The sequence below is a fragment of the Podarcis filfolensis genome (assembly GCF_964270895.1).
Source record: "Podarcis filfolensis genome assembly, chromosome: 2".
NCBI classification, from domain to species: Eukaryota; Metazoa; Chordata; class Lepidosauria; order Squamata; family Lacertidae; genus Podarcis; species Podarcis filfolensis.
The window spans coordinates 93,641,202-93,653,902 of NC_139605.1; the positions used below are offsets into that span (position 1 = coordinate 93,641,202).

General features: G+C 45.6%; 1 long non-coding RNA gene across 3 annotated transcripts in view; it reads left to right on the forward strand.

Moving 5' to 3' along the window:
* Nucleotides 1–632: 632 nt before the first annotated feature.
* The window catches only part of LOC310755525, a 72,090-nt gene continuing 60,021 nt past the window's right edge, over nucleotides 633–12,701 (forward strand). For 2 of the 3 annotated variants that reach the window (XR_014544410.1, XR_014544411.1), the window contains exons 1-2: nucleotides 652–1,077; nucleotides 2,041–2,165. This is a non-coding gene — a long non-coding RNA (uncharacterized lncRNA). Of the gene's footprint in view, nucleotides 1,078–2,040; nucleotides 2,166–12,701 lie in introns of all 3 variants that reach the window. The other variant, XR_014544409.1, reaches the window with a different exon arrangement.

Genomic DNA, 12,701 nt, shown 5'->3' on the forward strand with positions numbered 1-12,701 from the left:
CTGGAATATTACCAAATTCTTGCTTCAGTTAGTGCAATATATAAATCTTAGTTAAAATTATATAAAAGACTTCCACCGCATTCACTACACGTCTCTTAGTTGTCTTACTCGCATTTACATCTGTTCTTCAATCATTTCCCTTCCTTAGATTCTTTCATAATCAATCAAATCTTTATGTTCTCTGTATTCTTCACAAGGTTAGTCTAGAATTTTAATTCAGAAACAATGGAAACGTTTAAATGATTATTTATACAAGCAGGGCTCCGATACGAAAGTTTGGTTGTGTCTAGAAGCATAGATTTGTAGAGTTGGAAGGGACCACAAGGCTCCTCTGGTCCAACCCCCTGCAATCCAGGAATCTTTTGCTCGACGTGATGCTCGAACTCAAGACCCTGAGATGAAGAGTCTTATGCTCTCCCAAATGAGCCATCGCAGGGCTACTACATTTAAGGCACCGGTCATTCAACTTTCCCTCCCGCAGGAGGAGCGACATCCCCCTCCCTCTTCCCTGAGCGCTCATTGGCGGTTCTGGCCAGGCTGAGTAGCGTCATCCGCACACTGGTGACGTCTTCAGATTGGAGCCAATCGCAGGCGTTCCGGAAGTATCTGCCTCCTCAGGCACGCTGGGTGTTGTAGTCCGTCCATGCCCCTTATCTCTATAGTAACAGCGTACGCATGTTTCCTTCCTCCACCACCTGCCTTTGGGCGTCTTGTTCAGCCGAGGCAATGGAACATTGTCGCCCCCCCCCGAGTGGCAAGCCTGGGGATTTAAAAGAAGAAATGTTACAAAAAAGGCACGCAGGCACCGCTCCGCCAGCAGTTGCGCTCCTGTTTAGACTCCTGACAGGCTGCAGTTAACCTGGCTGGGAGTATGTCTAATAATCTAATTGAACCCAGTAGCGTTTACTTCCAGGTAGGCATGCGTAGGGTGGCACTGAAAATCAATAATGGACTTTTCTGAATTCGCGTTGTTTTTGCAGAGGCAACTCCCCACCCCACCCCTAACTTCCCAAATCCCATCAAGTCAGAAATCATGCCACCAATGGGACAAAGCATTCATCTGAGGCACGGATTAGGGTGAGTGTTCATAATTTTTAAACAGCCTGCCCAAACGACCATAAAAACCCTTATTGCATCAATGACCCCGCACTTGAGGGGACCCGTGCCCGCCCCGCATTTTAAAACGAACAAGAATCACAGTCTCCTTGCATTGTTCTTTCTTTTCATTTCTGCCTGGGTGCCTCACAGTTGGGCAGAGATAGAATCTGTATCTTTGTAGCCAGAGATAGAATCATAATATTGTTCACCTGCCCCATCACACGTTCGCATTATGCACAGCAGGACTTCAAACCTGTGATAAAATCTTGCACAGGTTTCAATAATTACTTTTAAACCCATTGAAGTCAGTAGCAGGGAAATTTCTTGTACCAGGGCCAAAGCTGATGTAAAGTTGCACTGTCGATGGGGTATGAGGCCATGGATGGATAAGACAGAGAGAGAATGGAATAAGTGGGCCACCTGCAACTCCACAGAGTAAATGATTGAACAATTGCATGGGCTTTGTTTCAACTGGATATGAGGTGAGGCTATGCATGTCACTGAAGTTTAATTACTCTGCTTTCTGTGATACTGGGGTATTATTCCAGTCTCCTCCTTCAGTCAGTCCTCATATTCCTGGCTATGGCCTTCTCCTGGCCATGGCTGAGACACTGCCAGCGGGTAGCCTGCCAAATGGTTATTGGAAAAGTATCCACAGGCTTGCCTCATCGCTGGATGAGAGGCTAGTTTGGCCCATTTTGCGAAAAAAAGATGTGTGTACGTATATGTTTAAAATGCTTCCCCAGCCGCTACCAGGAAGGAAGTCAGAGATATGAACTCTGTTGCTGGGAAGATTGGTCCAATCTCGCTTGTAGTGACAAGCCTTCACGGCAGAGCTGACCCCAACTCCCAGCGTAACTGCATAAAACGTGTTTTATGAGCTCCATAAACCTCCTCCTCTTTGTGGTTGACGCATGATGCCTTGTTCTTTGAGATCTATAGGCCGTTTGGAACTGGGACAAGATCAACACAATGCAAATGGATGTAGATCAGCTCTTCCCGCAGAATCCAGACTGCCCCTCTTATTTACCTGCTCTGCCCAGTTCCTTGGCTTGCCTCTCTGTACGGTAAGACCTCCCTGGGGTGGGTCAATGTTATTAACATACAACCACATATGTGTACATCGGGTACTTTTCTGTGTCTGCCTGCACCCTTGAAAAGCACACACTTTGGCACAAAGAATCACTCCTTGCTGCTCCTGCTCTCTTGCCCCCCTTGTACCATGGAGCCCTATAAAGTCAGTGAATGAACCATAAACAACCCATCCTACAGCTACATCTCACCCCGTGGCAAGGGCCAGATGTTAACAGTCATGCTTTATTTATTGCTTTTATTTCCTCCCAGTTCCAGTAAGTTGTCCTCCTGCCCAAGTGGCTCATGATTAGGCAGCAAGAGGCCTCTAATCTTGCCGATCTGATTTACTGTCACTGAGAATAGCCACTTCCCGTTACTGGGCCCAGGCTTGGGAACACAGTCAGCACTGCTGAACCACAAACCTATCCCGCCCTACTTGTACCTTCTTTCCTGGTAACTTCACCAGGCTGTAAATGTTGGCTGGGCAAGGCAAAGAGAAGGGCCTGGGGAGAAAAGGCGTGCTAGCACCTGGGTGAGTGGCAGTGAAAGGGGAGGGAGAGGGAGGGGAGGCTTAAAAAGGTAGGGGGTGACCAGTAAGGCAGTAAACTGCATACGATTACAGGCTCCAATACAAGGTGGGATATGGCATACCCTCCAATATTTCTCCAGTGAAAATAGGGAGGTCCCCGTCAATATTGTTGTTATTATTATTTACACCCCATCCATCTTACTGGGTTGCCCCAGCCACTCTGGGCGGCTTCCAACATATATAAAAACATATAACATATAATAAAACATTAAACATTTAAAAACTTCCCTATACAGGGCTGCCTTCAGATGTCTTCTAAAGGTTGCACTTATCTTCTTGGCTTGGGGGTTGCACAACTCCATACCCTCCAACATTTCTCCAATGAAAATAGAGAAGTCCTAAGGCAGGGGTCTGCAACCTTTAAGACAAAAAGAGCCACTTGGACCCGTTTCTGAAGAAAAAAAACCTGGGAGCCGCAAAACCATTGCGACATTTAAAACAAATATATCTCCGGAGCCGCGATCTGACAGCGGGCGGGAAGGTGACGTCGGGACAGTGCGTGACTAACGCACACACCGCCCCCATGCGATGTCACAGCCAGTACAGCGCCCGCCACAGTGGGGAGTGTCGGGGCGCACAATGCGCCTCCTCCCCTTGCTAGTATCTGCCCCGGAGCCGCAGCAAAGGTGTAAAAGAGCCACATGCGGCTCCGGAGCCGCGGGTTGCAGACCCCTGTCCTAAGGGAAAGCAGGACATTCTGGGATCAAATTGGAAAGCAGGACAGCTTCTGTAAGTCCAGGACTGTCCCTGGAAAATAGGGACACTTGGAGGGTCTGATATGGGGGGCAGGACAGGGTATGCTGGCAGCAGCACACAGTCCAGTCTCACTCACCACTTTCCAGCTGTTCCAAACCACCAGGGATGTGTACACACCATACATTTAAAGTTCATGACTTCCCCTGAAGAATTCTGGAAATTGTAGTTTGTTAAGGGTGCTGGAAATTGTAGCTTTGCGAGGGGTAAAGCTGCATTTCCCAGGATTCTTATGGGGAAAGTCATGTGCTTTACAGGTATGGTGTGTACACAGCCTAAGTGTCTCCCATGCACTCATTAAAAGCTTTTGGGAGTAAGCAAGGGTGCCTGAGGTCCTGCTCCCACTTTGCAACAGGAGAGAAGGGTGCCCATCAGGAACTCAACCCACATCTCTTCCTCCTGAACCAATCAGAACGAGAGCAAAGCCACACAGACCCTTGCAAAGGTGCAGAGGCTTTCTAGTAGGGCCTGTCCTCACATTCATTACAAGTCTTTCCGGGCAACAACCTATTTATTGAGCATTCGTCCTGATTTGATTGCAGGCCGATTAGATGATGTAGGCTAGTTAACGAGCATTCAATCTGATTTGTTTGTGAGGAAGTTAGATGATGTTGCATCAAAGCACGTGTTAGTCTTCATGTTCCTTATCGCAAAAGGTCTGATCTTTTGGGGAAGCAGGTTTCTGTGCATGATTTCTCTATCAGCTATAATTGGGCAACCTGAGCTTGTTTGGAGGTTCTAGCAGGGGAGCGCAGCTATCGTATACCCTTGACCGAAGAATGGTACACTCCTTCTATCTGGGATGGTCGTCCTCTTCCACCGAGCGCACAGCTTCGGGAGGGACGCACATGGAGCGGTGAGGGAGGAAGGGGACACCCGCCTAGCCAGCCACATCGCCGAATCAACCCTGGCGATCAATGGGGTGACAGATGTCGCAGCCAGATCGCCCTCACATCCTGGGCTTCCGGAGGCGGCGCCAACGGCAATGGCGGTCTCCTTCTAATCTGGAGGGAGAAGCTCCGCGGAAAGTGGGTCTGTCCGCTACGGCGAAGCGGAGACCTTTTTGAAAATCACAGGCAGGAGAAGCCTGTGAACGTGGGACTCGGCGGGCACCCTTAGCGCCCCCCGAATTGGCGAAGGAACCCCGCAAGGGGCTCTGGAGTGTAACGGGAGCTTGGCACGGTGCTGAGAGTCAATTGCTCCTTGCGTGGGGTGAAGCCGCACAGCTGTTGCCAGAGAGCGCTGACCTTTTTCCTGTGACAATTTGGCTGCTAAACAACTACCCGTGAGTAGGTGAAGCTTAAGAAATTGGGACTAAAGGAAGAAAAAAGGGATTAATTTGGCACTGAGGAGGCCAAGGAAATAAGCTAATGAGTTCAAAGTTACAAAAAACGGATTTGTTTTTAATTCTTTTTTAGCTATTTGTCTTTTGTATTTTGTATTTTTATTCCTCTTTTTTCTTTTTCATGTATTTTTCTATGTTCTCTTTTTTGTATCTTTTTCTTTTTATATGAGCTTTTTTCATTTTGTAAACTTATGTTTTTGTAAAACTTCAATAAATATATATATATTTTTTAAATATAATTGGGCAACCTGAATCTGCCAGTGTGAGATTGAATCCCACCCCCAAATAGTGACAGTCTGGACGTGCCCTAAATTAGTATAGGGATAGGGTGAGTGACGGCTTTTCCACTTTCTCTGGAGTAAACCTAGGACCAGAGGAACAAGAAGTACTTTGCACACTTTGTCTGGCTTTCTTGACAGATGTTATTGTGAGCTGACTGGCAGAACAAGGTCTTTTGCTCTTGGACTCTTGTAGATTCCAGCCCTTTCCAAATACATCCCAAATACATGTAGTGTAAAGTTTAGAGCGTCAGATTAGGGCTAAGGAAACACAGGTTCAAATTGTCATTCAGACATGCAGTTCACCGAGTGACCATAGGGCTAATTATCCGTTCTTACTCTGGCCTACCTCACAAGGTTGTTGTAAGAATAAAATATAGGGTGAGTAATTTAGAGAACCGTGTACACTGCCCCAAGCTTAATGTAGGATTAAAAACATGCAAGAAAAATCTAATTTTGCCTTTAAGGCGTAGGATAAAGCTGTGCTAAATATAATGAATGATTTTATCTGAGGCTTCCCCCCAGTGTTTAAGATGTTACCTTCCTGGAAAGAACAACTTGCTTTGCAGTCTGGGTGTGTGCATGTGAATTCCATTTGTGTGTGTTTCCCACTTGTATTGTAGTAGATTGTTCACCCATGTTTTGTGATAAGGAAGTTGCAATTTCTGAGCAAAGTACATTATTTTTCTTCCGGGAAACACACAGTACAAAGGCTCCTATCTTCTGTAGATAGGAGGGTGTGTACTGAGATTGCACTGGTATCACACACACTGCACCTATTATGTGCAACAGGTGACAACACAATTTCTCACCTCTGCTCCTTTCCATTTAATTAGTTGCTCAGCCAAACCATGTTAAGAATCATTTTATTTTATTTTGGCATTTGGAGGCGAGAAGGAAGCATTCTTTCAATTAGGTCTCCTAAGGCACTCTCAGCCGTTAGACCACCTGGTGTTAAATTCATGGTGGACAGATCTAGTGACGGCTGTAAGCCACGATAGCTAAATGGAACCTCCTTGATCAGAGGCAGTGTACCTCTGGGCAGCAACTACTGGGGTGGGACAAACAACAGCTGATGACTTCATGCCTTGCTTGTGGGCTTCCCAAAAACATGTGGCTGAAACAGGATGCTGGGCTAGCAAGGCACGCTCTGTCTTCCTGTGGGTGCACGTCCCAATGCTCCAGTGCTGAAGTGTGGCATAGAAGCGCTTCCTTGTTGCTATCATTATGGGAGCTTTTTATATATGGCCATTATGTGCACACTTAGAATTACAGAATCATAGACTTGTAGAGTTGGAAGGGACAATGAGGATGATCTAGTCCTGTTCCTTGCAATGCAGGTATCTTTCACCCTTATTCAAATGTACATCCCTCTATCTATCTATCTATCTATCTAAACAGTGAACACCTACAGAGTTATATCCCCCAAAGGAAAAGCTCGTGTTATGCTTACATTGCAGTGTTGTGCGTAGGTGCTTCACAAAATGAATAGACATGTATTGCAGAATGGCTAAACTGGAGCTGAAGCACATGTCCAGTGATTGTACAGAGAGGTCCTCAAACAAATTTCCTCGCGTAAATGCTCAAGGCAGAAATGTATTCTCAAATCCCTTGGTGACAGGCTCAAAGGTTTCAGGAGCCAGCACAATATTTTAGGCAATACCCCTGTACGCAGAGGAAAACATGGATCTTGGCTGTGGGGAAGGGCATTGTTGGATAATAAGGCATAGAACCTGTGGTCCTCCAGCTGTTGCTGGACTACAACTCCCATAATCCTTGACCGCTGACTATATCGGCTGGGTCCGGTGGGAGATGGAGCCCAGTAACATCTGGAGGGCCACAGGTTCCATACACTGATATGTGTGTGTTGCTTATTGACTTGTAATGTTGCTTGCAATACCACATAGTTTGTCAAAGGAGTCTTGTGTTGAAGAACCTGTTGAAACACCTGAGGAGCAGAGGAACAATCAGTCTCCTTAAAGGTCCTCTTCTGCATCCCATCATTCTGGCCAGAAGCATTAGGGTACTTCCAGACAAAAACACTATTGCAAAAACTGTACTGCTCATGCACACCCCCTTTTTTTTGCGCACTGTTCACATAGTATCATCATCAAATGCCTGCGCATACTTAAAAAACAACAACATTTAATCCAGATTTCTCCTTACCACAGAAAAGCGTTAAGCCATCTATAGGCATATCAGAATTCTCACAACCCAGTTCTGAAGAGCTGTTCTCTTAAGATTGCAACGCCTTGGAAACTGTAATTGCAGTAAAGTACATATGCCAGGACTTACTTTCTTTCTTTCTTTCTTTCTTTCTTTCTTTCTTTCTTTCTTTCTTTTTCTTTCTTTCTTTCTTTCTTTCTTTCTTTCTTTCTTTGCAACACCCCTTTTGTTAGAACAGTTGTATAGTAGTATAGCTATATATCAGTCTTAAGGAAGACCTCTTAAAAAAAAACAACACTGAAAAGGAAATGAATGTTCTCTCCTCCTTCAGAGTTTCTATTTTGTCCATAATGAAATTAAATAGCTAGGGGCTGTTATTCCTGTGGCACTTCCTGTGGGGATTTTTATTTTAATCTGTATTTGCACAGATACAGAATTACCTGCAGGCTCATCCTGAACAGGAAAAGATAGCGGAGGGGGGCAGAGGGCCTAGGAAGCATTGTGTGAAAACATTTCCTCAAGGATTGCCCACCTGAATAAGTAAGGAAGCACTGGAATGACTAAGACCAGATAATGGGATGGATGATAGTGTCCCAATTGTGCCTACAGGGGAAAAATGGATCTGAATGACCGACTTGCAACCAGTGCCACCTGTTTGAAAGCATCCGTAGTCCCTGATCCACGGAGCATGTAATGGTTTGGTCTCTGAGGTGCGTCTCCCCAGAGTTACAACTAGCAGATGGGGTGTATCATCAGTGTGTGCATGTATGTGTAACCTACACTTCGTGGAAGAAGCCTTGCAGAAGGAATGCTGGCCAGGAAACTTCTCTGCTGTGCTTGGCTGCAATCGGTTACAACATCACACACCTCTGCCTGTGAACCAGAGGCAGTTCCTGGAACTGAGGCTTGGCAACACCAAAGTGAAGCTTACATATAGCTTCAATTATTGATTAGGAGGAAGGCCTGCCCCCTCCCCAACACGCAGCGGGGGCACGCCAGGCCCATAGCTTCTCTGGGATGTATTTATCACAGAAGGGAATGCTAAATCAATAAAGCAGAGCTTTGAAAAACAGCAGAGACACTCCACTGCCTTGCTGGATGCTGAATCTCTTCTGTGCGTGTTGGGATTCTAGAGCAGGGAAATCCCTTGAGGAGTAACCCCACACTCACCTCTCAGCTCTTCTGAAGCAGCAGGACAGAGCACAGGGTCCCAGAGCAGGCAAGAGGCAATAGAAATTAATCTTGGAGGCTCATGCAGCCCAGAATACATAAGAAGCTTTGGTGAAGCTTCAAATTATTCATGGCTCAGACCTGAAGCTCCAAACGTGCACACAGAACAGGCCTGCTCTTTTCAGAGTCAGACCCTGCTGTGCACCACCCCACCCCCCAAGCTAGGAAAACCACGAACACAAAGCCTTGTCAGTTTTACCAGAAATCAGAGACGGGAGAAAGTGAATGAAATGTCACTGGGCCAGGCTAGAATACAGTCACACCTCGGGTTACAGATGCTTCAGGTTGCATGTTTTCGGGTTGCGCACCACATCGAACCCAGAAGTACCAAAATGGGTTACTTCCAGGTTTCAGCGCTCGAGCATGCACAGAAGAACTAAATTGTGCTTTGCGCATGCGCAGAAGCACCGAATTGCAACCCGCATGTGCGCAGATGCGGTGCTGTGGGTTGCGAACGCTGTGGGTTGTGAATGTGCCTCCAGCATGGATCACGTTTGCAACCTGAGCGTCCACTGTAATATCTATGGGACTGTATCTCGATTCTGTTGCAAGACAGAATGAGCTAACACAAAGTTACTGGAATGAGCTACCGCAAAGCAGGAAAAGCCTCTGTACACACTCCCATTTGTTCCCACTGTGCTCCCACTGATGGTTTGGGAAATGGTGTACACACAACCTTTGCCACAATCCATATCTTTCCTGTATTTATCTTGTTGTTTCTCATGAAACACACCGTTTTGATGTGTTTTCTCGCAAACCAGCTATGCTGTGAAATGAGAAAAATAATGACCAATCTTTGTTTGAAGCTGATAATTCACAGAAATTGAAACAAGAAAGATTCTCTCATGATTTTTCTCCCCTTTTAATGCACTTCTGATTTCGGCCAAAGTTTGTTTTTTTATCACAGCCAAATCAGCCTATGACTTAAAACCCACTAACAGACGCAGCTTACATAGGATGTGCACATGCAGTGGATTGAAGCAATAAAATGGACTATCTATCACATCAGTCTGTGGATTGGGGGACACCATTATTCACCACTCTTCCCTCGATTTAGAATTTCCTGAAAGGAGAAAACTAGAAAATCAAATGAAAAACGTCCTTGCAATTTGCTTTCTCACTAATGGGGGGGAGGGGAGAGAGAGCTTTTCTTGCAAATAGTGGACACCAGCTTGGAGTAGTCCAGCACATTCTGTCACCCTGGGGTTCCTCCCTCTCACTCCTACCTCACTTACTGGCATGTGGGGGGAAATCCAGCCTCAGAGCCCAGCAAATTCTGCCTTCACGTTCTCTCTGCAATGTTTTTTAGCCTCTATTTATTGTCACACATATACAGATCCCACCACAAGTTAACTGGCTTAAGACACAGCTCCTTCCTTCATCACAAACTGCGGTGAGGTTCTGTATAAATCTCAGACTCCACCTAGGTTTACATCCTTTCTTGTGGGCTGAGCGTTGCCAACAAAACACTTGCACTGTACTAGTATTGAAATGAGTGGCTCATTTGAACTACTACCAGTCGTAGAATCATAGAATCGTAGAGTTGGACAGGATCCCAAGGGTAATCTAGTCCAACTCTCTGCAATGCAGGAATCTCAGCGAAAGCATCCGCGACAGATGGCCATCCAAACTCTGCTTAAAAACCTCCAAGGGAGGAGAGTCCACAACCTCCAGAGGGAGACTGTTCCACAGTCGAACAGCTCTTACTGTCACAAAGTTCTTCCTGTTTAATCAGAATCTCCTTTCTTGTAACTTGAAGCCATTGGTTCAAACCCTACCCTACAGAGCAGGAGAAAACGTTCTTCTGCCCCCTCTCCCACCACAACCTGTTTATTGAGCATTCATCCTGATTGCCTTGCACAATGCTTATCCAGAGGTTAGATTTATCCAGTCTTTCTTAAGTATTTGTTCAGATTTGTTTGTTATACGAGGATGAGCATTCATCCTGGTTTTCCTGTTCACACATCTCCCTGTTAATAATTTGTTCATCTCACACTTTTCAGTTCATTTCCCTTTCTTCCCAACCACAAAAAGTTGGGTTTGTTGTGCTTGGACAGCACAGCCCTTTCATTCAATTTAAATGCACAAACCCAAAGTTCCAGTGTGTGCCTAGAATCCCGCTGACAAAATACCTAAGTCTTTCCCAAATTGCCTCTAGCACAGCAGTAGGCAGTTGCTATGCACTTACAAGTTGTGCAGTAACTAAAATGGTTAGAAAGGTGAAATATACTCAGAGTCGCAAAGTGATTTCATGCTCTTTATTCAGCTCATAGTGGTGAGGAGGAATGAATGAATGAATGTCCCCTCAAAGTATCTGCTTTATATACATTATTTACACAATGGGCTGCACATGATTGGCTAATTCCGGAATTCTACTGTAAGCCAATCAAGTTGTGGATTCACTTCTATCTGGAGCATGATTGGGTGGTTCCTGCCAACCAATCACACTGCTGCATTGTTCTAGGACCAATCAGACTGCTGCATTCTGAATCCTATTGTTCTAGGGCCAATCAGACTGCTGCCTTTTGGATCCTATTGTTCTAGGACCAATCAGACTGCTGCATTCTGAATCCTATTGTTCTAGGGCCAATCAGACTGCTGCCTTTTGGATCCTATTGTTCTAGGACCAATCAGACTGCTGCAGTTTGGATCCTATTCAACTCAGTACATAACAAAAGGCAAACAAAAACCCCCACTCTATTTTGCCTATTGTTTTCTCTCTCCCTGCAGTAGGGCAAGCAGCACCAGGCCTGTTTCTCTTATCCTCTAGCAAGGTGTGAAGTGCTGTGTGTTAAGGAGGAGGACTCTAGAGCCCTCAGAATCTCTCTTCAGACAGTCAACCTGAATGTTGAGTTTCTGGTCCTGTGGGAGGTTGATAGCCTCCTCTCAGGGTGGCTTCACAAAGCAGTCTTGGAAAATTAAAAACAAACACCCCCTGATTTTCTCAAAAAAAAAAAAGTAAATTTGGCTGGTAGGAGGAAATATTTAACTCTTCCTGTTCTCATTGATTTTTTTTTTTTAAATTTATTTATATATCACCTTTTCCTCCAAGGAGCTCAAGAACGGGCACATGGTCCTCCTCTCCCCACTTTATCTTCACAACAACCCTGTGAGGTAGGTTTGGCCAAGAGACAGGGACTGGCCCAAGGTCGCCCACTGAGCTTCATGACTGAGTAGGGATTTGAACCCTGATCTCCCAGGTTCCAGTATACCTCTCTACTGTAACTCATAGAATCATAGACTCATAGAATCATAGAGTTGGAAGAGACCACAAGGGCCATCGAGTCCAACCCCCTGCCAAGCAGGAAACACCATCAGAGCACTCCTGACATATGGTTGTCAAGCCTCTGCTTAAAGACCTCCAAAGAAGGAGACTCCACCACACTCCTTGGCAGCAAATTCCACTGTCGAACAGCTCTTACTGTCAGGAAGTTCTTCCTAATGCTTAGGTGGAATCTTCTTTCTTGTAGTTTGGATCCATTGCTCCATGTCCGCTTCTCTGGAGCAGCAGAAAACAACCTTTCTCCCTCCTCTATGTGACATCCTTTTATATATTTGAACATGGCTATCATATCACCCCTTAACCTCCTCTTCTCCAGGCTAAACATGCCCAGCTCCCTTAGCCGTTCCTCATAAGGCATCGTTTCCAGGCCTTTGACCATTTTGGTTGCCCTCCTCTGGACACGTTCCAGTTTGTCAGTGTCCTTCTTGAACTGTGGTGCCCAGAACTGGACACAGTGCTCCAGGTGAGGTCTGACCAGAGCAGAATACAGTGGCACTATTACTTCCCTTGATCTAGATGCTATACTCCTATTGATGCAGCCCAGAATTGCATTGGCTTTTTTAGCTGCCGCGTCACACTGTTGGCTCATGTCAAGTTTGTGGTCAACCAAGACTCCTAGATCCTTTTCACATGTACTGCTCTCAAGCCAGGTGTCACCCATCTTGTATTTGTGCCTCTCATTTTTTTTGCCCAAGTGCAATACTTTACATTTCTCCATGTTAAAATTCATCTTGTTTGTTTTGGCCCAGTTCTCTAATCTGTCAAGGTCGTTTTGAAGTGTGATCCTGTCCTCTGGGGTGTTAGCCACCCCTCCCAGTTTGGTGTCATCTGCAAATTTGATCAGGATGCCCTTGAGTCCATCATCCAAGTCGTTGATAAAGATGT